This window comes from Pan paniscus, chromosome 10 (genome assembly GCF_029289425.2).
Source record: "Pan paniscus chromosome 10, NHGRI_mPanPan1-v2.0_pri, whole genome shotgun sequence".
Taxonomy (NCBI): Eukaryota; Metazoa; Chordata; class Mammalia; order Primates; family Hominidae; genus Pan; species Pan paniscus.
Window position 1 is genome coordinate 79,397,611 of NC_073259.2, and position 24,578 is coordinate 79,422,188.

Below are 24,578 nucleotides of genomic sequence, written 5' to 3' on the forward strand. Positions count from 1 at the left end.
CTGGTTGGCAATATATTGTGAAGTGGCTTTATGAAGTAATCTCTAGGCAAGACAAATTCAGCACAAAATAGGATAAGGATATAAGCAACAATAGCTATACATTTTATTAACTGCCTGTGTTGACCTGGAATTCTTTTCTTTTTTCTTTTTATTATACTTTAAGTTCTTGGCATACACGTGTGGAACGTGCAGGTTCATTACATAGGTATACATGTGCCATGGTGGTTTGCTGCACCCATCAACCCGTCATCTACATTAGGTATTTCTCCTAATGTTATCCCTCCCCTAGCCCCCCACTCCCCAACAGGCCCCAGTGTGTGATGTTCCCCTCCCTGTGCCCATATGTTCTCACTGTTCAACCCCCACTTATGAGTGAGAACATGTGGTCTTTGGTTTTCTGTTCTTGTGTTAGTTTGCTGAGAATGATGGTTTCCAGTTTCATCCATGTCCCTGCAAAGGACATGAACTCATTCTTTTTTATGGATGCATAGTATTCCATGGTGTGTATGTGCCACATTTTCTTTATCCAGTCTATCATTGATGGGCATTTGCGTTGGTTCCAAGTCTTTACAATTGTGAATAGTGCTGCAATAAACATACTTGTGCATGTGTCTTTACAGTAGAATAATTTATAATCCTTTGGGTATATACTCAGTAATGGGATTGCTGGGTCAAATGGTATTTCTAGTTCTAGATCCTTGAGGAATTGACACACTGTCTTCCAAAACTGTTGAACTAATTTACACTCCCACCAAAAGTGTAAAAGTGTTCCTATTTCTCCACATCCTCTCCAGCATCTGTTGTTTCCTGACTTTTTAATGATCGCCATTCTAACTGGCATGAGATGGTATCTCATTGTGGTTTTGATAAAGACCTAAACCATAAAAACCCTAGAAGAAAACCTAGGGAACACCATTCAGGACATGGGCATGGGCAAAGACTTCATGACTAAAACACCAAAAGCAATTGCAACATAAGCAAAAATTGACAAATGGGATCTAATTAAACTAAAGAGCTTCAGCACAGCAAAAGAAACTAACAGGCAACCTACAGAATCAGAGAAAGTTTTTGCAGTCTATCCACCTGACAAAGGGCTAAAATCCAGAATCTACAAGGAGCTTAAACAAATGTACAAGAAAAAAAAGAAACACCCCCATCAAAAAGTGTATGAAAGATATGAAAAGACGCTTTTCAAAAGACGACGTTTATGTGGCCAACAAACGTAAGAAAAAAAGACCTGAAATTCTTTTAAGTGTTTATCGCTGTGAACGTGATTGTGAACATATTTGATTGACATATATTTTCATTTTAAATACAGTCATGGACAGCATAATGACATTTAGGTCAATGACAGGCTGCATATATGGTGGTGGTCCCATAAGATTACCATAAGATTATAATACAGCTGAAAAATTCCAATTGCCTGGTGACATCATAGCTGTTATAATGTTGTAGCACAATGCATTACTCATGTATTTGTGGTGATGCTGTTGTAAACAAACCTACTGGCCTGCCAGTTGTATAAAAGTATGACACATACAATTATGTACTGTACACAATACTTAATAATGATAATAAATAATTATGTTACTGGTTTATGTATTTAATACATGACAATATTGTTTTAGAGAGTACTCCTTCTACATATATATGTGTATATATATATGTGTGTGTGTGTGCATGTATATATAGACATATATATATATATATATATATTTTTTTTTTTTTTTTTTTTTTTTTAGATGGAGTCTCGCTCTGTTTCCCAGGCTGGAGTGCAGTGGCATGATCTCGACTCACTGCAACCTCCACCTCCCAGGATCAAGCGATTCTCCTGCCTCAGCCTCCTGAGTAGCTGGGACTACAGGCTCGCATCACCATGTCCAGCTAATTTTTTTGTATTTTCAGTACAGATGGGGTTTCACTATATTGGCCAGGCTGGTCTTGATCTCCTGACCTAATGATCCACCCACCTGGACCTCCCAAAGTGCTAGAATTACAGGTGTGAGCCACCGCACCTGGCCATATATATTTTTTAAAGTTACCTGTAAAACAGCCTCAGGCAGGTCCTTCAGGAGGCATTTCAGGAGAAAGCATATGTTTTCCTAGGAGATGACAACTCCATGCCTGTTACTGTCTCTGAAGATCTTCCAGTGGGACAAGATGTGGAGGTGGAAGACAGTGAAATTGATTATCCAGACCCCATGTAGGCCTTAGCTAATGTGTGTGTTTGTGTCTTCATTTTTAACACAAAAAAGTTTTAAAAGTAGAAAATTAAAAAAAAAAATTTTAGTGGAAAAATACTTATAGAATAAGTATGTGAAAGAAAATATTTTTGTTCAACTGTCCAATGTGTTTGTCTTTTAAGCTATTTTATTATGAAATAGTCAAAATTTTTTAAAATTAAGTTTATAAAGTAGAAAAGTTATAGTAAGCTAAGATTAATTTATTATTTAAGAAAAAATATTTACAAATTTAGTGTATTCTAAGTGTACAGTGTTTATGAAGTCTACAGTAGTGTACAGTAATGCCCTAGGCCCTCTCATTCACTCACCACTCACTCATAGACTCACCCAGAGCAACTTCCAGTCCTACAAGCTCCATTCATGATAAGTGCCCTATACAGATGTACCATTTTTTACCTTTTATACCTGGTTTTTACTGTATCATGTCTATGTTTAGATATGTGTAGCTCATAAATAATTACTACTGTGTTACAATTGTCTATGGTATTTAGTACAGTAACATGCTGTATTGGTTTGTAGACTAGGAGCAACAGGTTATACCATATAGCCTAGGTGTGTAGTAGGCTGTGCCATCTAGGATTGACTCTCTGATGTTTGCACAATGACAAAATCACCTAATAACACATTTCTCAGAACATGTCTCTATAGTTAAATAACATATGACTGTATTTTCATTTAAAATAGTCACTCAAATTTGAAATGGCTATGCTTATTGTCTCCAGATCTCTCTCTTTCTATATATATATATATATATATATATATATGTGTGTGTGTGTGTGTATGTGTGTGTATATATATATATATATGAAAGAGTTAGAAACACTACTAAGAAAAAATAAATAAAAAGCACAAACTTTTAAAAGTCTGCATACAGTTGTTGCGAAAATAAATGGGATAATATGTTTAGAGAGTGCTTAGCATGATGCCTGGTGGGTTATAAATGACCAATAAGTGGTAGGGATTTTTATTAAGAAAATGCCATAGATCTAAATATTTTTAAAAAATCAAAGTACTCCTAACCACAAATTTACTACTTCTTAAAATATTTTCATAATATTTTAACCAATGAAAATTGTAAATTTTAACTATTTCACATAGATAGCAAAGTAACAATACTTTTCCCTCTTATTTTTATGCACAAAAACATAACAAAATGTTTGTTAAAGATTAGTTATTGCTTATATTTATAAAGTAACTATTTTTAAGTTTATCATTGGTATACTGATTAGCCAGCTTTGAAATGCAACAGCAAATAATCCTGACTTGGCTTAAAGAATAGTTTCCAGAGATTACAAAAACATCTTCATACTGCCTTTTTCTGTTATCCAAGGCTATGGATACTCTGAAAATTCTGGTGAAGAAAGTAATGTTCTGGACATATTCATAAGCAACCTTATTTTTATAATGTAATCATTAGAATCATAAGAATTATGGTGACCACACACACCCATCAAAACCATAGTGGTTTGTGGGCGGTCTAAAACACTCTTGAAGAGAAGAGAGGAAGATTCTGTTGCATTTGTGACCTCTAGAGGCCAACGAGAACGTGATATATTTTATTCACTCAACAGTGCCTCCAAAGACAATCCTCAAGAGTTTAAGATTTATAGGCATTAAAAAATTGAGCAAATGCAAGAGAAGAGAAGCTCCATTTTAGGTGGATATGTTATCTTGAACTAACAACCACAAACCGTAAATTGAAGTTTTAAATAATAATTTGAAAAAGTCTCAGACACTTGGAGAACCTTCATGGAAAATGAAAACCTCCCCTACTTCACGGTGCAGCTGTCCAGATTAATTACTTATTGTAAGTAATCATCATATTGAAGATGAACACAGCATAATGCACTCACTGGACCCTGGAGTCAAAATTAAATTCCAATGTTTGCTTGTTTGGTATTCTGCAAAAATCATTAACCCCTCTGAGCCTCAATGCTCTCACTTGGAAATTAGGTAGGTATAATTAACCTACATTACAGTGTTGTTTGTAGATTAAATTAGATAACATATATTCTGGATGTATCTTGAAAACTGCCAAGTATTAAACCAGTGACACAAATTTCATTATGATTATGACACCATTTGTTCATAAGTTTCATTTTATCACTAAATATGATATGATTTTTTCACCAGAGCAATAAAATCAAAACAAAATATTAGTCTACTAAAGTCTTATTTAAGTTTAAAAAAAAGGCTTGAAGTAGAGGTTCTTCACTCCCTTTCTGTGTGCTATTGCATAACAGCCCTAATAACACTAGGCAGAATCAAACATCAACAGTGAAGAGTTAGCAGCCCAATTAAAATTACCGCCTTTTTTCTTAAAGATGCCAATTACGGTGTAACCTCTGAAATGTTAGGGAATTTTTTGACTTCTCAACGTGTTCAGAAATGGTATCCACCAACCTTTCCATACATGACCATTGTGTTTAAGAGCTGTCTTCAAGGATCCAACTTTCCAAACTAGCTTCTTTTACAGTGGGAGTGAAGTCTGTGTTACTGCATATTGGCACATTCACATAGCCCATCTATCACATAAGAAAGGTCTAATAAAATATGGCTAAAGTATTGCTGCAAAACTCCCTTTTCCCTTCTTTATTCCAATAATGCAGAAGTCTAATAATGGATTAATGGATGCCTCTAAGAACTGAGAATGTTCTTCCATCCCATAGAGCACCATAGGATGTATTTACTTGACCATTACAATTGTATTGTCTCTAACCAAAATGCCAATCCCAAACCCTTATTTTCAGCTCACTCTCTCTCATGCCTCACAATAATTTTTGTTAAATCTTCACGACTCACCTCAAACATGCTCCACTAAAACCTCTTCTGTTATTCTCAACAACTAACCCTACTTTTAAAAGTCAATGCCTTAAAAACAACTCTCTAAATTTCCCACTATCTACTTATCAGTACATTTGTAGCTGCAACCATAACTTCATTATTCCCTCCTGCCTCACTGAATTAGGTTATCTTCCACCTAAACTGAAACTTCCACACCATGTCCTATGTCCTGACATCTACCTATGTTTCAGTCATAATTATGTTAAACTGCAAGTGAAAGAAAACACAAAATGGTAGTGGCTTAAACACGATAGAAATTTGTTTCTTTTTTGCAAAAATTAGGATTCTACATAATTAAATCAGGGCTAGTATGATGACTCTACAACGATCAGAGGTATGACTTCTTCTGACTTGGGTCTCCACTAATCTGAACATATGGCTTCTACCCCATGGTTTAAGGTTACTACTGAAGTTACAGCCAACATGTGTGCATTCCAGTCCACACAAATGCATCTACGTTCCTCCCATTGACTAGAATCTAATCCCAAGGCCTAGCTAGCTGCAGGGGAGACAAAATAATGCATTCTCTGTTATAGAAAATGGTAAGCCCAGCTAACTATTAAGAGAAGTGGTGAGTGGAAGAATGAACATTAGTGAACAAGTAACAGTCTCTGCCACAGTCCTCTCCTGCTTTCTCATGTTCTTCTTTCTGTTCACATTTCCTCTTCCCTCTGTCTTCTAATTCCACCTCTCTATTGGGTCTTTCTTTAATCTGTTCAACCATCTTTCTAAATCCTGTGTCTCTAGCTACTGCTCTGCTTCTTTCCCCTTTTCCACCAGGTTTTATGAAGACTTTACTCTCACTGTCTTCACCTTCTTGCTGCATTTGCTCCTAAGCCTGTTGAAATCTGATGTATGCCCCTATTGTGGGTTGAACTGTGTCCCCCTAAAAAAGATATGTTGAAGTCCTAACCCCTCATACCTGTGAACGTGACCTTATTTGGAAATAGTGTCTTTGCCAATGTAATCATGTTAAGATGAGGCTATACTAGATAAGAATGGACCCTAAATCAAATAACTTTTGTCCTTAAAAGAATACCATGTGACACAGAGAAGGGACACAGAGACACACACACAGAGAGAGAATGCTATGTGGCAATGGAGGCTCAGATTGCAGTGATGCATTTGTAAGACAAGAAACATCACAGATTGCTAGCAGATACCAGAAACCAGGAGAGAGGCAAGGGTGGCACCTACCCTAAAGCAGAGAGCATGGTCCTGCTGATACCTCGATTCTGGACTTCTGGCCTCCAGTACTGTGAGAGAATAACTTTCTGTTGTTTTAAGCCACTATATATGTAGTACTTTGTTATGGTATCTCTAGGGAACTAACACAGCCCCATCCACCCCACTGAAAGATCCTTTACTAATGTCACAATAATCTCTTCATGGCTAAATCCAGGGGACACTTGTCAGAACTTTCAAAATTTGTTATCTCTCTAAAACATTTGACAAAATTCCTCACACCCTGCCCTTGAAATCCTTCTGCCCTTGGTTTTAAGACACCACTCTACTGGTTTCCTCATATCTCCCAGGGAATTTCACCTCAACTTTCCTCTCTAACTCTTCTGTTTTGGCTCATATCCTAAATATTCCTGTTACCTTCTTCCAATATAACATATTAACTGAAGTGAAATAAGTCAGTCACATAAGAACAAGTACTGCATGATTCCACGTATCTGAGGGATCTAAAATAGTCAAACTCACAGAAATAGAGAGTAGAACTGTGGGTGCCTGGGACTAGGAAGACGGGGAAACAGGGAGCTGCTGTTCAACGGGAATAAAGTTTTAGTAATGAGAGATGAATAAGTTCTAGCGATCTGCTCTATAACATTATACCTACGGTTAACACTGCATTATGCACTTAAAAATGTGTTAAGAGAGTAGATCTCATGCTAACGGTTCTTACCACAATTAACTAATTCATTAAAATGTTAACTGAACCAAAATACGTTTAATTCACCCCATCCTGCTCCCAGAGTCCCAGTGAAATGAATAGAATAATATAACATTTTAACATTTATTTAATTCATGTATTTATTCGGCAAACATTTATTAAGTGTCTATTATATTCCAGACACCGTGCTGGGTACTAGGGATACAGTAGTGACGCAGATAGATTAAGTACTAGACCTCATGAAGCTTCCATCTTTGTGAGGTTGTAATAAGAAATAACCAAAGAAATGTAGTAGATAATTACAATGCGTGATATGTGGCATTAAGGGAACAAATGGGATGACGAGATAGAGCAGAGGTCAGAAAATTTTTTCCTGCACAGAGGTACACAGAAAATAGTTCAGGTTTTTTGGGCCATATGGACTCTATTGCAAACTACTCAACTCTGCTGTTGTAAAGCAAAAAAAGCAACTAGAGGAAACACATAAGTGAATGGGTGTGGCTGTGATTCAATAATACATTATTTTAAAAAAAAAGGACAATGGACCAGATTTAGGCCTGTGGACCATAGTTTGCCAACTCTTAAAATAGAGAAAAGTTGGGGTAGGTCAGTTTAGATACAAAGATCAAAGAAAGCCTCTTGAAAAAACAGCACTTGAGCCAAGATCTGAAGGAAAGAAAGAGCCACACCTACTTCCCTCAGCCCACTAGCCTTTCAACTGGCAAAGATAACAAACAAATGTTTTATTTTTCTGTTGTTTGGCTCTAAAAGACTTGAATGACAACCCACATAATCTGTAAAATTGATCATTCCAAATGCTAGATAGACATCAACCCCTGTATCCTCAGTGTGAAAATTCACAGGCAAAGTCACTGAATTTATGAAAAGACTTATGAAAAAAGATAGGGATCAATCTGAAGCACTAGATAAAAATCTCCCTTCAAACAGACTTACTGAAGTAAACGGGAAAAGGGATTACAGAATCTCTTATCTGTATTCTTAGCAAGAATTGAAAATACACTGAAACTATAAAAGAAGAATAATCTAACGTACCATAAATATTATTTTATATCAAAATCTTTATTACTATAGAGACATCAAATTTTATACTGGGTTACTATTGAATCAGTGTACTTGTTGAAAAATGCAAAAAAAAAACAGGAGCTATGAAGAACACATTTAAGAAATATAATTTACTTACGGTAGAAGCTCAATACAGAAATAGAGCATATAAAGATAAAGCAATAATCATTAGAAATTATAGAATAGGCCAGGTGCGGTGGCTCACGCCTCTAATCCCAGTGCTTTGGAAGGCCGAGACGAGCAGATCACGGGCTCAGGAGATCGAGACCATCCTGGCTAACACGGTGAAACCTTGTCTCTACTAAAAATACAAAAAAATTAGCCGGGCGTGGTGGCGGGCGCCTGTAGTCCCAGCTACTCCGGAGGCTGAGGCAGGAGAATGGCGTGAACCCAGGAGGTGGAGCTTGCAGTGAGCCGAGATCGCGCCACTGCACTCGAGCCTGAGAGACAGAGCAAGGCTCCGTCTGAAAAAAAAAAAAAAGAAAAAAAAAAAGAAAGAAAGAAATTATAGAATAGATTTTCCTTTTAGCTGAGAAGTCTTATTTTTTCAGCCCAACTGAATAAGTACCAGGCCAAATTCATGTAGAAGGAAAACCCAAACCCAGACATTTACCGCTGAAATTGTTGAATTTGAAGGCTTTGGGAAAACTACATATATCTAAAATAGAAGAGAAAGTGGGGTGAGTATGATGGGAAGAGAGAATATAATACGCAAACAGAAAAATGTTCCGAAACAGAGGTCACCTCTACAACTCTAAATGCTTTTAGAAACAAAGATTGTGATCCAGGGATTCTGTATTCATTCAAATTATCACTCACATCTAAGGGCAAAAAGATCTGCTAAAGATTCAGGAAGTATGTTACTTCTGTAAAATAATTACTATAAGAAGTACTTCAATCAAAATTTTTATAGTTTCGGGTCTTACGTTTACGCCTTTGATTGATCTTGAGTTAATTTTTGTATATGGTGAGAGATGGGGTCCAGTTTCATTCTTCTCCATATGACTATCTGGTTTTCCGAGCACAACTTATTGAACAGGGTGTCCTTTTGAGAGGTGACAGCATACTGGCAGCGCTCGCGGCCCTCGCTCGCTCTCGTTGCCTCCTCGGCCTTGGCGCCCATTCTGGCCGCGCTTGAGGAGCCCTTCAGCCCGCCGCTGCACCCTGGGAGCCCTTCTCCGGGCTGGCAGAGGCCGGAGCCGGCTCCCTCGGCTTCCGGGGAGGTGCGCAGGGAGAGGCACAAGCGGGAACCGGGGCTGCGCCCGGCGCCTGCGGGCCAGCTGGAGTTCCGGGTGTGCGTGGGCTCGGCGGACCCCGCACTCGGAGCGGCCGGCCCGGGCAGTGAGGGGCTTAGCACCTGGGCCAGCAGCTGCGGAGGGTGGGCCGAGTCCCCCAGCAGTGCCGGCCCACCGGCGCTGCGCTCGATTTCTCGCAGGGCCTTAGCTGCCTCCCTGCGGGGCAGGTCTCAGGACCTGCAGCCCGCCATGAGCCTCCCCCTCTCCCCCCTCCAGACCAATCGGCTCTCTGTAAAATGGACCAATCAGCAGGATGTGGGTGGGGCCAGATAAGAAAATAAAAGCAGGCTGCCCGCGCCCGCAGTGCCAACCTGGCGAGGTCTCCTTCCACACCGTGGGAGGTTTGTTCTTTCGCTCTTTGCAATAAATCTTGCTGTTGCTCACTCTTTGGGTCCACACTGCCTTTATGAGTTGTAACACTCACCACGAAGGTCTGCAGCTTCACTCCTGAAGCCAGCAAGACCACAAACCCACCGGGAGGAACGAACAACTCCAGACGCGCCGCCTTAAGAGCTGTAACAATCACCCCGAATGTCTGCAGCTTCACTCCTGAGCCAGCGAGACCACGAACCCGCCAGAAGGAACAAACTCCGAACTGCCGCCTTTAAGAACTGTAACACTCACCGCGAGGGTCCGCGACTTCATTCTTGAAGTCAGTGAGACCAAGAACCCACCAATTCCGGACACACTTTCCCTGTTGCATTTTTTTGTTGACTTTGTTGAAGGTGACTTGGTGTAAGTAGATAGCTTTACTTCTGAGTTCTCTATTGTGTTCCATTGATCTATGTATCTATTTTTATACCAGTACCATTCTGTTTTGGGTAGCATATCCATCTGAGATTTGAACCAGCAGATACAAAAAGCATAACAACAACAACAACAAAAATGAGCGAACAACTGTGACAGGTTTCCAAATGTAGCTGCAACATTACCTCCCCTCCCACAAGCTCTTCAGTCATGCAGCCTTGCTGCTCTTCCATGAAAAGTCTATTCCATCCTCTTGAATCTGGGTTGAAGCTGTGACTGCTTTGGCCAATGCCACCCTGCAAACATAAAGCTATGCTCAGACTAGACATACCCCTTAATTGGCCAGGTAGCTTCTGTTTTGCTTCCGTTGGAGCTGTGAGTTGTGCTTAAGAAAGGGCAAGTGGTTCTTCTGAGGAAGAGGACACATAGAGGAGCATGGAGCACCTCAGACCTCTAGCCCAATGGAGCCTTCAATGACTCCAGCCTCAGCCTTTATCTGACAGTGAACACCTGAGATACTCCAAGTGAGAACTACCCAAATGAGTCCAGTAAATTCAAAAAACTATGAAAGAAAATACAAATTGGTGTTTTTTAAAGACACTAGAAATAAATCCCCAAACGGCAATTAATGTAGTAAAACAATGTGCTGCCTAATTGTAATTAATTTTACAATAAAACTGTTCAAATGTAAAACATAGGTCTTAAAATATATAGGATTCTAACAAAATGTGTTAACGATATTTCAGAACTAAAACTCCAGATTCTTTTGACAAAAACTCAAAAGTAAGAGAAGAAAGAATTAAAAGTGTAATGCATTTCTCAACTTATATGGAATATGAAAATAGTTACTATTTCATTCTTGACATTGATAAATTCATATTTAATTTATTTTCAAAAGGAAAATAGTTTTATTATGTTTCTGATTAAAAATTAGTAAATATGGCCAGGTGTGGTGGCTCACGCCTGTAATCCCAGCACTTTGGGAGGCCAAGGCGGATGGATTACCTGAGGTCAGGAGTTCGAGACCAGCCTAGCCAACATGGTGAAACCCCATCCCTACTAAAAAATAAAAATTAGCCGGGTGTGGTGGCACACACCTGTAAGTCCCAGCTACTCGGGAGGCTGAGGCAGGAGAATCGCTTAAACCCGGGAGGTGGAGGTTGCAGAGAGCCAAGATCTCACCACTGCGCTCCAGCCTATGCAACAGAGTGAAACTCTGTCTAAAAAAAAAAAATTAATAAAGACTAGTTTTTAAATAATTACATGATACAGAAAAGTGTAAAGAAAAAAGTAAACATCACAGGCAATCTCTTTTCCAGAAATACTACTAATAAGTAATTGGTTCATCATCTTTTTTTTTTTTTAATACAGGATCTTACCATGTTGCCCAGGCTGGTCTCAAACTCCTGGCTTTAAGTGATCCTCTTACCTCAGCCTCCCAAGTAGCTGGAACTACAGGCATGTACCACCATGCCCGGCCATAATCTTGATTTGTAGAGGTATATTAACTAAGATCCTGCTTAACACAATGTTAAATGACGTATACAAAAATGGTTTCACAAACACTCCATTTCTATTTTTTTAAGTCTCAGTTTGTTTGATATCTTTCCATAGTTTAAATGCAGCACAAGTCTTGAGTACTTTTATTAAGAGCGCAATATTTCATACTAAATAGGTCATATTATGCCAATAAGCTCCTTTTGATAGTGATACATGAAGGCACTTGGATGCATTGGCATCCTACCTAGCCATGTCCTTAAATTTAAAAGTTATTCTTTTAAATCACTGTTTCCCAACATGTGTGTCACAGAATACCAATCCAATTAGATGTTATAAGAGTAAAAGAAGTTAATGGTCAATAAGTTTAGAAAATTCTATCACAAACAGTACAGAAAGGTTTATTCTCATCTATGTCTTCTTGTTCCCCCGTGCAATATTTTCTCTAGGGGATATGCCCAGCTTTAGAACTGCTGGATCCATGCATTTGTGCATATACAGTTTCCCCACATACTCGCCAACTGGTCTCCAGAATGGATGCACCCACCAGTTTATACTCCATCCAGTAGATGAAGAGTTGCCGCTTCCCACAGACTTGACAATACTTGATATTATCCAACTTTTTAATTTAGCCATTCTTGTTAAAGTTTTAGTTTGCAATTATCTGAATTGAGACTCTTTTCATTATGCCTTTTAGTCATTTTAGTTTTCTCCTTCTTTGAATTGTCTCTTTATATTCTTTGCTCATTCTTCTATGTGATTGCCTGGGATTTTTAATTGTGGGTTTGTAGGATTTCTTTATATTTTAATCTTTTATTAATTGTTCACACCCCAAATATCTTCTCCCAGTCTGTCTATAGTGTCCTACACAAAACAGAAGTCCTTACTTTTGACTTTAATTTCACCAATTTTTTTTGTATGCCCTGGGCTTTACCTCATTTGAGAAATGCTCTCCCACTGTATTGTTACAAAGACATTCTCTAACATTTTTTATCATAGCTTTATAGTTCTGTCTTTTATTTTGAGATCTTCATTACAATGGGGGATCATTTTTATATGTGGTATGAATTTGGGGCCTGTATTTTCTCCAACTGTTTAGCCAATTTTCACAATAATGTTTTTTAAATAATCTACCATTTTCTCAATGATCTACTTACCAAGTTCTTATATACACATGGATTTGTTTTAGATCCTATTTTATTTTAGATTCTATTCTATTGTCTATTTGGCATTTTTAGTGTCAGTATCACACTGAATTACTAGAGCTTAGTAATATACCTTAATATCTAGTAAGATATTTCCCAACCTCTCTCTTCTTTTTATGAACTGTTTTAGCTATTTGTGGATTTGCGTGTGACCAATTCACCTCTATTGGATTTTTTATTTTAGTTACATTAAATTTATATTTTAATTTAGGAAGAATTTATATCTTTATGTTAAATCTTCCTTCCACAAGTCTGGTATTTCTACCTAATCAGGTCTTTTTTTAATGTCCCTTAATAATGCTTTAAAATGTCTTCCAAAATAATTTTTGCATTTTAGGTCAGTTTATATATATATATATATATGCTATTGTAAACAGTATCTTATTGTCTATTATATTTTTTAATGGCTGTTGGTGTAAAATAAGTCTATTTATCATTACGTACTGATTTGTGCTCAGCAAGCAAACTGAACTCTCTTTTTAGCTTTAGTCATTTGTCTGTTGATTCTCTTGAGTTTTCTATGTACTTAAATCATCTACGCATACTGACAGTTTTGTCTCCTTCCTTATAGCTTTATCCCTTATTTCTTTTACTTCTCATATTTCACTGGCCAGGACACCCAGTCCTTGGTAGAAAAGAAGGGATCATAGCAGGCATTCTTTTTTGTTATTGACATTAAAGGGAAGACTTCTAAGGTTTCTCCATTAAGTATGATGTTTGAACATTTTTACCATATCTACCACTGAGGCAATACGATGTTTAATGGTGTGTTTATTAATAAAGAAATTGAAAACCTCATTTTGAGAGACAGAATTTCTTGCCAATGTAATACTAAGCTCCAAACTAAACTAAAAGTCTGAACATATTTTCCCAACTTAAAATAGTTTTAATTGTGCTTTTACCTCCCGGTTTTCTCATTTCTCTTTGCCAAATTTTGGCCCAGGGAATAGAGTGTAACAGTACTATTAGTAGCCATCTGACAAGGGATTAAAATAATTTATGGTTTGAACTATGGATATACAGGTTCTGTACCACTGCTTATGAAGTAACGAATGCAGCTGGTTTTTACTATTACAGATTAAGTTTTCACATTCATATATTAAGGAAACATCAGTGTTTCAATTCTATCTCTACTTAAGAACAAACTAGCTAAGCAATTGTAGGCAAATTATCAGATCTCATTGAGTTCACTTTCTGCTTCAGTAAAATGTGCAGTATATAAATGTTGGCTTATAGGGTTGTTGTAATGGGAATAATAACACTTATCTTAAAAGGTTTTGTAAGAGGCCTGGCACAGTGGCTCACACCTGTAATCCCAGCACTTTGGGAGGCCAAGGCAGGTGTATCATGAGGTCAGGAGATTGAGACCAGCCTGGCTAACACGGTGAAACCCAGTTTCTACTAAAAATACAAATAATTAGCCAGGTGTGGTGGCACGCGCCTGTAGTCCCAGCTATTCAGGAGGCTGAAGCAGGAGAATCGCTTGAACCCAGTAGGCGGAGGTTGCAGTGAGCTGACATTGCGCCACTGCACTCCAACCTGGACGACAGAGTGAAACTCTGTCTCAAAAAAAAAAAAAAAAAAAAGGTTTTGTGAGAATTATATGATCTGATCATGACAAAATTTACAACAATGCCTAACAAAACTATCATGTTATTGTTTCACAAACTTTTTCTTTGAGTCTCTTCAAGAACTCTACGAGCCAGGTAGAGCTTATAATGACTATTATTTTTTACTCATTGTACAGATGAGGAAAGAGAAATTAAATTCATAGACAGGACTATATTCAGTGGGTATACAGTGATACATTGTTATGAGATGTCAAGATGTTAAGATCCTTCCATACAAGCTGGTAAATAGTTACTGCCAGTGCCCCAAGGACCATTTTTCCAGCTTCTCCCCTGGAACCCATTGCCCATTCCATGATCCAGCAACTGAAAGGCTAACATGCAACTAGCAGGAGGACTTGAGGACAGCTTGGCTGGTGACCACAAATTCCCAATTATTAAGTGTTTTGAATATAACCTTTGTTTTTTGTAAATGTCAAACCTAAGATTAACAGGTCATTTGAGTTCTAATTTACATAATAGACTAAATAAGGAGAAAAACATGAGACTACAGTTTCAGTGTATAAGCTTCTCTTAAGTAAAAAATGGGAGAAAATCCAGAATAGGGGAGAGAACATTCGCAATGCTGTCTGGTTGATAGAATTAAATCATCTGAGTAACAGGTTTTAAAAGTTCAATATAGTGAAGGTTGAACATTAATAGAAATATGCATATGCCATATTTATTATAAGGTCCTTTTTATATTTTGTAGCAAAATTGGATGTTTTACAATAAAATATGAACTTGTATTGCTTTTATGATTTTGTTATATCAAAACCTTAGGAACATTCTGCAAAGGCAGTTAGGATGACAGTAACAACCACCTGTTTATTTGTACATTTTAATTTTGAAAAGTTGCATTTACAGCATAAAATTTAAGAAAAATTCTAAAATAAAAAACAATAAAACCATATTACCATGCTTTAAATGTTCAATATTAAAAACGGTTTAAAATATAAATTACCTGTAGGAGAAAGTAGACAGAGCTAATTCAGAGACCCTCAGTTACTACAAAGCAATAGACAACATTGACCAACCTCTTATGGATTTCATGTCAATTTCACTCAATTTCATGTCGATTTCACTATAGAAACTATAGCCTCTGTATCATAGGAGTGAAATTTAAAAATAAGTTATCTCATTACATAAAAATTCCTATTATATCACTATCAAAGAGCTTATAATAGGTAAATAGGCAAAAATAAATAAATGTTCACAGGAGACCTTGAGCTTACCATAGTTTTAGGTTCCAAAAGTCTATAAACTGGTAAGTTGGAACTCGGAATATATTTTTCCATTGTTATAATTTTCTACTATATTTCCTGGTTCTTTGCATATGTCACCTCCCACTTGAATTTATAAAACCTTTTAAATCAAGTCTCAGGTTATATTATTTATATTTCCTAGAAGACGTAGCACACTCTATTGCTAGCAGGCATTAACTATAAAACAAATGTATAGATTAACTAATTAATAAACAAAGTGGCAAAAAGAAATTAATTAATGATGGTCAGATTTCTAGACCAGCCCAGTTCAATTCTCCAATTAAATTCAATAAATATTTTTGATCCTCCACACTGGGCCAGGCACCTTAAACTAAAAAAATACAAAACCTACACCATAATATCAGTTCATCTAATCAGCACTCATACTGGGTATTTTCTAATGCATTTTGATTTCTCACATCTCCAGAGTAAAAAAAGTTGTTAATTCTTTATTTGATATTTAAAATTTGCATGAAAGAGAATACCTCTCCACATCTGTAGAGCTACTCTTCAGGAAACACACACACACACACAGACACACACACACATACACACACAGAGAGAAAACTAAGGGGAAAATTTATAAAACAATAAGACACCTAAAATCATACCTGAATTTGATGCCGCTTAGTTTACTGCTCAAATCTTTGATTATTTGGCCACAACTTCAATCTCCTCAATAAATTAAAAGGTGGCTTCTAATCATATTCAAAAATAGGAGGGAAAGCTCTTCCAGTAAATTTAGTGCCCTATTTGACCCACCTCCAAAAGTTAATTTAAAATAACAAGCATTTGCCAACCAACCCAACCAGGAACTGTAACTAAAACCATAATACCATGTGATCAGCCATTTGAGATGCTGTTGACAAATCTTCCATTAGAACAGGTTAAACTACCATCATTAACAACTCATCAGTCAATCTGCTGAGAGTCCTTTCCTATATCATTTCCTCTCTGAATGCATGGGGGTCACACAGCACTATTATATTAAATAACTCAAGGAAATCTGAAAAACGTTTAAGATGAAGTGTATGACATGGTGTATTATTTTCCATTTACGGGATATTTCCAGTTTTATACTATCAGACTAGCACACATGGTATTCTCATCATTAGCATCAGAAGTTCCATAAACATATCACAAGTAATACAAGGGTCTATGGTTGCAATTTGCTTATAGTCACATCAAAAACAGTTTTCATGGTAGCAGTTTAGTTCCAGGAGTCATTTTTTCTCATTAGAAAACCAAAGCTAGCAAACAAATGCAGGATATGAGCAGGGTTGAAAATCACTACTTGAAAGTCAGAACAACTGTGGTGTCACTTAGCTGACTGTTAGAGGCTATTTGGGTGGAAATTAGACTAGTCCTGGCTTATTCAGTGCATCTTTTGAGTTTATTCCTGTTAAAGCCTAATTTTTAGATGATAACTGAAGAGAAATGTCTTACTCTCTCTAAAAGTAGATGTGACCTGGTGGTTTGTGTGGAATTACAAGACTTTTTAAAAACCCCTATTCGATGCTGTATGGATTCGAGATCTTTTTCTTGGGTCTCTAGTTTTATAATCTGTTTCCTGTGAAGCTTACATGGCCAATTTTCTTATGAGAGAAGCTCTGTTTTGAGGACTAACAAATCCCAAAACACTAAATTTAAGTCCAAAATAAGCAGTTATCATAAAAGAATATTGAGTACTAGATCTTCGGTCATTTCAAAATTATTAGTGACACAATTTGTGGCCACTTTTGTAATAGCCAACAGTTCACTACTTATATTCCTGGAAAATATTATGGAAGCTGTTCATAATCTTTTTAAAGAGCCACAGAAATTATTTTCATATTAAAATAAATAATAAATATTTAGCATTATCATAATGTTACATATAACTTTAGTATGGTTTCCAGAATAGCATATACAACTGGTTTTCCTCCTACTTAACAATTGCTCCTTAGTCTGTTTTGCTGTTTCCTGCTCAACTTCCCGATCTCTCAGCACTTCATTAAAGTGTTGCTGGGCTCTGTCTTTGGACTTCTATATATGCTCCATCACCTCAACTTTCATTACTTTAAAGACCATCAAAATGCTGACAATGCCCAAATTTTGTCTGGACACCTCTCCTAACCTCCACACTCATATATCTAACTACTTACTCAATATCTCCATTTGGATATCTAATCTACATCTCAAGATTTACATGTCTAAAATTAAGGTCCTTATATTTTAACCTCCTCCTCTCTCCCACAAGCTGTTTCTCTCATAGTCTTCCCCAGCTCAATTAATGGTAACTTCTAGCTATTCAGGCCAAAAATCTCGGCATCATCTTTAATTCTCTTTCTATCACATCCTATTGCAATGTGTTAGAAACATCCTATATACAATGCATTAGAAACTCTTTCAAAGGCTCCACCTTCAAAATATAGGCAATGGAATACTGTTTGTCAATGAAAAAGGGTGCACACACACATACACACACACAGATACTTGTAAAAGTGTCCAAAATACTTTGAGTCAAAGAAGCCAGAGGCAAAAGATTATACGTAGTGTAATTCCATTTATGTGAGGTTCAAGAACTGGCCAACCCAATCTATGGTGATAGATATCAGAATAATCATTTTCTCTGGGGAGTCACTGAGGGTATTGGCTAAAAACACACAAAGGAATTTGGGGAGAATTAAAATGTTCTATTATTTGATCTGGGTGATGGTTACAAGGATGCATACACATGTTAAAATCCATTAGGTTGTTCACTTAAAAATTATTAATTTTATTGTATATTAATCATCCCTCAAGTAAGTATTAATATGTGTAGAACATATATTGCTATTGCCTTGGAAGGGTCAAAAGGTGGTGTATTTAGTCACACAGAAGTCTCTTTGAAAAGATTAAGCTGTGACTCAGATTCTCCCAACCATCTAAGCAAAAACCAAAAATTGGGATGGGGTTATTTAGGAAAACCCTGTGGAAAGCCTCTTGTCTAATGGAGTAAATCCATTGAGAATTTTACACCAGCAGAACCAATTCGGACCACTTTGGACAAAAACAAACAGAGCAACAACAAATAAAAGAACACTGCTGACTCCCAAAATTCTACAGGCAGAAAACAAACTGATCAAACTACCCAGTTGTGTGCTCATGCTACCTTTCCTGAAAAAGTAAGGGTGACCTTGAAGATGGAGCCACAAGCCCAGAGGGTGGAGCCAAAAACCACAGAGGATCATCCTCAGGTCTAAAAAGCATAATGCTTGCCCATCTGGATTTCAATTTTTCTTGGAACTGGTGACTCCTTTTTCTTCTACATTTTCTTTTTAAATGGGAACTTCTATAACTTTTATCCTATGCCTATACCATCACCATTGTATTTTGGGAGAAACTAACTTGCTTCTTAAGTTTTACAGATTAACAGATGAAGAGTAATTATACCTCAGGATGGATTAGAGCCTCACCCATAGCTGATTATATTATGAGATTGGGGTATTTTGAGTTGATGAATTTATTTAAACTTCAAATTGCTGCTGAAATGGGTTGAGATGTTTAGGGATATTGGAACCAGCTGAATGCATTTTGAATGTGGGACAGATGTGAAACTTTGGGAGCCTGAGGGTAGACTGTGGTAGGCAAAATAATGCTCCCCAAAGATGTTTATGTCCTAACCCCTGAAACCTACGAATATGTTATATTACATGGCAAAAGGGACTTTGCAGATGTGATTGAGTCAAGAACCTTGAAATAGGAAGATTATCCTGGATCATCCTGGTAGGTCTAATGTAATTATGAGAGCCTTTGTAGGAGAGAGAGAGAGTGTGTGTGTGTGTGTGTGTGTGAGAGAGAGAGAGAGAGAGACAGAGACAGACAGACAGACAGAGACAGAGAGAGAGAGAGATTTGAAGATGGAGAAAGAAGCCAGACGCCAAGAAATATAGATGGCCCTTGGAAGCTGGAAAATACAAGACACTAAATGATATTATCCCTTAGAGCCTCCAGAAGAAATGCAATCGGCAGACACCTTGATTTTAGCCCATAAAAACTTCTGACCTACGAACTTTAAGATCATAAATTTGTATTGTTTTAAACTAGTACATTTGTTGTAATTTATTACATCAGCAACAGGAAATTACTATACCCATCTACAGTTTATTTTCAATCTAACAGCTGGAGGGATCCTACTGAAACATAAGTCAGATGATATCAGTTATTTCGTTAAACACTTCAGCCCAGTAGCCGCCTTTCTTCCCACAGACTAAAAAACCAAAGATCTTATAGCCCCCGCTCAGGACTCTACAGTCTATTCTTCACCCCCCGCGCAATACCTCCCTGACACTTCATCCTCTGCACTCCACTTTCCCCTACCTCACTGCAGCCCGCCCGTGTACTTCAGGTTCCTTTACCCTTTACACCTTGAGACCTTTGCCGTTTAGGGGTCCATCTGTCTAAAATATTTTTCTCTCAGATATTTCTTTTCTTTTCTCTTTTTTTTGAGACAGAGTCTCACTCTGTTGCCCATGATGGAGTGCAGTGGTGCCATCTCAGCTCACTGCAACCCCTACCTCCCAGGTTCAAGAGATTTTCCTACCTGAGCCTCCCGAGTATCTGGGACTACAGGTGGGGCCATCACATCCTGCTACTTTTTGTGTTTTTAGTAGAGACGAGGTTTCATCATGTTGGCCAGGCTGGTCTGAAACTCCTGGCCTCAAGTGATCCTCCCGCCTTGGCCTCCCAAGTAGCTGGGATTACAGGCACTCGCCATCAAGCTCAACTAAATTTCGTATTTTTACTAGAGACAGGGTTTCACCATGTTGGCCAGGCTGGTCTCGAACTCCAGACCTCAAGTGATCAGCCCGCCTCGGCCCCCCAAAGTGCTGGGATTACAGGCGTGAGCCACCACGCTCAGCCTCTCTCAGATATTCCTGTCTGTCTTTATCAGCTCCTCCATGTCTTTCCTCAAATACTATTTTCTAAATAAGATTTTCTTTTGCCTTCTTATTTAGAACTGAATGTTCCCAACTCCAGCCCCTAGCACTCTTTAATCTCCTTTCCAGCTTTACTTTTCTTTATTTTTCATGGCCCTAATTATCTCTCAACATACTCTATTTTTCTTATTTTGTTGATTCTCTCTCTTCTCCCACAAGAATCAAAACTATCTCAGAGCCAAAATATCACCTGGATCATAGCAGGCACTCAAGCACCCCGTAAATGATTGTGACATAAATGAAGTTGACAGATTACCTTTAGCAACTATGACACAGATATAGGAACTTTCACTAAGCTCCTTGAGGGCAGAGCGGGATCTTGCATGGCCTATGAAAATGTCTTTTCCCCCCAGCTCAGGACTAAAAATGGAGCAGGCACTAAACATGTACTTATGGCATTTTTTAATGTTTTTATTGTAGTAAAATATGCATAACACAAAATTTACCATCTTAACCATTTGTAAGCATACAGTTCAGTGACATTCACATTATTGTATAACTATCACCACTACCTATCATCTCCAGAACTTTTCATCTTCCAAGGCTGAAATTTTGGACCCATTAAGCACTAACTCCCCATTCCCTACTCTCCTCAGCCCCTGACAGCCACTATTCTACTTTCTGTCTTTATGAATTTGACTACTCTAGGTACCCTCACATAAGTAGATCATACACTATGTGTCCTTTTGTGACTGGCTTATTTCAGTTAGCACAATGTCTTCAAGGTCCATCCATGTTGTAGCGTGTTGTCAGAAGTGCCTTTCTTTTTAAGGCCGAATAATATTCTATTGGATGTATATATCACAATTTCTTTATCCATTTATCCATGAATGGACACTTGGGATGCTTCCACCTTTTGGCTATTGTTAATAATGCTGCTATGAAGATGCAAGTACAAATATCTATTCCAGTCCCTGCTTTCATTTCTTTTGGGTAAATTCCTAGAAGTGAAATTTCAGGATCATATGGTAATTATATGTTTAATTTTTTGAAGAATTTTCATATTGTTTTCAATAGCAACTGCGCCACTCAGCATTCCTATCAGCAATGCACAGTGATTCCAATGTCTCCATATTCTCATCATGCACTTTTTTTGTGCTGTGATTTGTTTGTTTGTTTTTTTATAATAGCCATCCTAATGGAAATGAAATGATGTCTTACTGTGGTTTTGACTTGCATTCACCTAATGATCAGTGATGTTAAACATCTTTTCATGTACTTATTGACCCTTTGTATATTTTCTGTGGAGCAAAGTCCATTTTTTAACCTGTTTTCTTTTTTTCTGTTGTTAAGTTTTAGGAGTTAATATATTCTGGATATTAATTCCTTATTAGATGGATGATTTGTAAATATTTTCTCCTATTCTTTGGGTTGACTTTTCACTCCATTGATAGTGTCCTTTGATGCTCAAAAGTTTCTTATTTTAATAAAATCCAAATAATTTTTTCTTTTATTGTCTGTGACTTTAGTGTCATATCCAATAAATAATTGCCAAACCCAATATCATAAATATTTCTCTATGTTTTCTTCTAAGAATTTCATAGTTTTCGCTGTTATGTTTAGTCTCTGATCCATTTCGAGTTAATTTTTATATATATAGTGTAAGGTAAAAGTCCATGTTTATTATTTTTCATGTAGATACCCAATTTTTTCAACACTTTTGTTAATAAAACTGACCTTTTCCCATCGGATGGTCTTAACACCCTACTTAATGGCTGTATTCGTCTGTTCTCATGCTGCTGATAAAGACATACCAGAGACTGGGCAATTTACAAAAGAAAGAGGTTTAATGGACTTACAGTTCCACATGGCTGGGGAGGCCACACAATCATGGTGAAAGGCAAGGAAAAGCAAGTCATGTCTTACATGGATGGTGGCAGGCTAAGAGAGAGCTTGTGCAGGGAAACTCCCATTTTTAAAACCATCCAATCTTGTGAGACTCATTCACTATCATGAGAACAGCACAGGAAAGACCCACACCTATAATTCAATCACCTCCCACCAGGTTCTTCCCATGACACGTGTGAATTGTGGAAGTTACAATTCAAGATGAGATTTGGGTGGAGACACAGCCAAACCATATCAATGTGGCATTTTAATTAAGTCACTTTATAATTAATTCCACTCTATAAAGAGTTTGCAGTTTATTGCATGGAATGATAAATTCATTTCTTCTTTTGGGTGGATGCAAGCAGTATACCTCTGTGAACAAAGCAGAAAATCACTATACTTGCCGTTTCATGCCCTCACTTCTATAATGGTTTGACTCTAAAATGTGTAGCAAACTTCTTTATATATATTCAAAAGAATGATTTACCCACTGTCTGATTTACTGCTTTTTAAAGCCTAAAAGCCTGTCAAACAGACTGAAGAATCATTTTCCATCCCTTTATGCTCCTGTGCCTCACTGTGGGCAACATTACATTACCCTACGTTGTGCCTAGGTGTGCTCTTACACCAATAGCAAGCCTACTGTCCTACTGAACAACTGCAAAAGTGAAGGATTTACAACAGGAAGCTTCCCCAAATGCTCATGTTTACTTTAAACCAACAATCATTAAGGAAAGAATCTGGTGGAAGGAAGACACAAGGTGACTTGCAAAGTCATTAATAAGAGGTCATAAATAGGTATAATCGAAGGTTTGGGCTTCTCTTAAAAAAAAAAAGAGAGACTTAAGAATTAAGTTATAATAATATCCCATTTAATGCCTGAATTTAAATGAAAAAGGGATCTACTGCAGGCCAGGTACAGTTGCTCACACCTGTGATCCCAGCACTTTGGGAGGCCAAAGCAGGTGGATCACTTGAGCACAGGAGTTCGAGACCAGCCTGGGCAACATAGTGAGAACCTGTCTCTACAAAAATTAATGGGGCATGGTGCCATGAGCCTGTAGTCTCAGCTACTCAGGAGACTGAGGTGGGAGGATCGCTTGAGCCCGGGAGGCAGAGGTTGCTATGAGCCAAAATCATGCCACTGCACTCCAGCCTGGGTGACAGAGTGAGACTCTGTCTCAAGATTTAAAATAAATAAATAAATAGTAAAAACTACTGCAATAGGTTTCTATAGATGTTATAAATTATAAATATATTAAAAACTGTGGTATTATTATCACAAGTTATCTCAATTATTTCATAGATACCATATCTTCAAGAACTCTAAATACGAAACTATGATTTCAAAAATGTTTAACAATAGGAGCTTAAAATTAGATAATTCATTTTAAAAACTAAGGTTAGTACTAGTATAAATACCTGAAACCCTCAGGGAACCACACATCTCGATGAACTGGAATGCACCACCAAGAGTTTTATGGTCACTCTGTCTTTCACTACTACCCTATTAATATGACAAGTATATTTGTGAACCTAGAAAAGGACTTAAGTCTATTATTTGGAAAAAACTTTGTGTTTCTGATTTGTCTTGTTTAATTACAACTACAAATATTAATCAACTTCATCACTGGGTGGCATTGTAAGTACCCATATATGTTGGAGACTTCATTGAAAAAAAAAAAAGAGAGAGAGAGAAAGATCTGCTTTTAGAAAGTGTACCGACTTGGCCAGGCATGGTGGCTCATGCCTATAATCTCAGCACTTTGGGAGGCCAAGGCGGGAGGATTGCATAAGCCCAGGAGTTTGACCCATAGTGAGAAACATAGTGAGACCCTGTCTCTACAAAAAAAAAAAATTTTTTTTAATTAGCTGGGCATGGTGGCATGCACCTGTAGTCCCAGCTACTTGGGGAGCTGAGGTGGGAGGATGACCTGAGCCAGAGAGGTCAAGGCTGCAGTGAGCTGTGATCGTGCCACTGCACTCCAGTCTGGATGACAGAGCAAGACCCTGTACCCTCACCCAAAAAAATATTTATCAGGTGATATCAACATGGACAAGCCTAGACTTACAAAAAACATTAGCCAATCCTAGAATTTTTTTC

General features: G+C 37.5%; 1 protein-coding gene across 3 annotated transcripts in view; it reads right to left on the bottom strand.

Annotated features, from left to right (window-relative positions):
• The window catches only part of TSPAN8 (tetraspanin 8), a 248,826-nt gene extending 238,910 nt beyond the window's left edge, over positions 1-9,916 (bottom strand). For all 3 annotated transcript variants that reach the window (XM_055095906.2, XM_055095907.2, XM_055095903.2), the window contains exon 1: positions 8,994-9,916. The gene's annotated coding sequence lies outside the window, so the exon portion shown is untranslated. The remainder of the gene's footprint in view (positions 1-8,993) is intronic.
• Between the last annotated feature and the right edge of the window lie 14,662 nt (positions 9,917-24,578).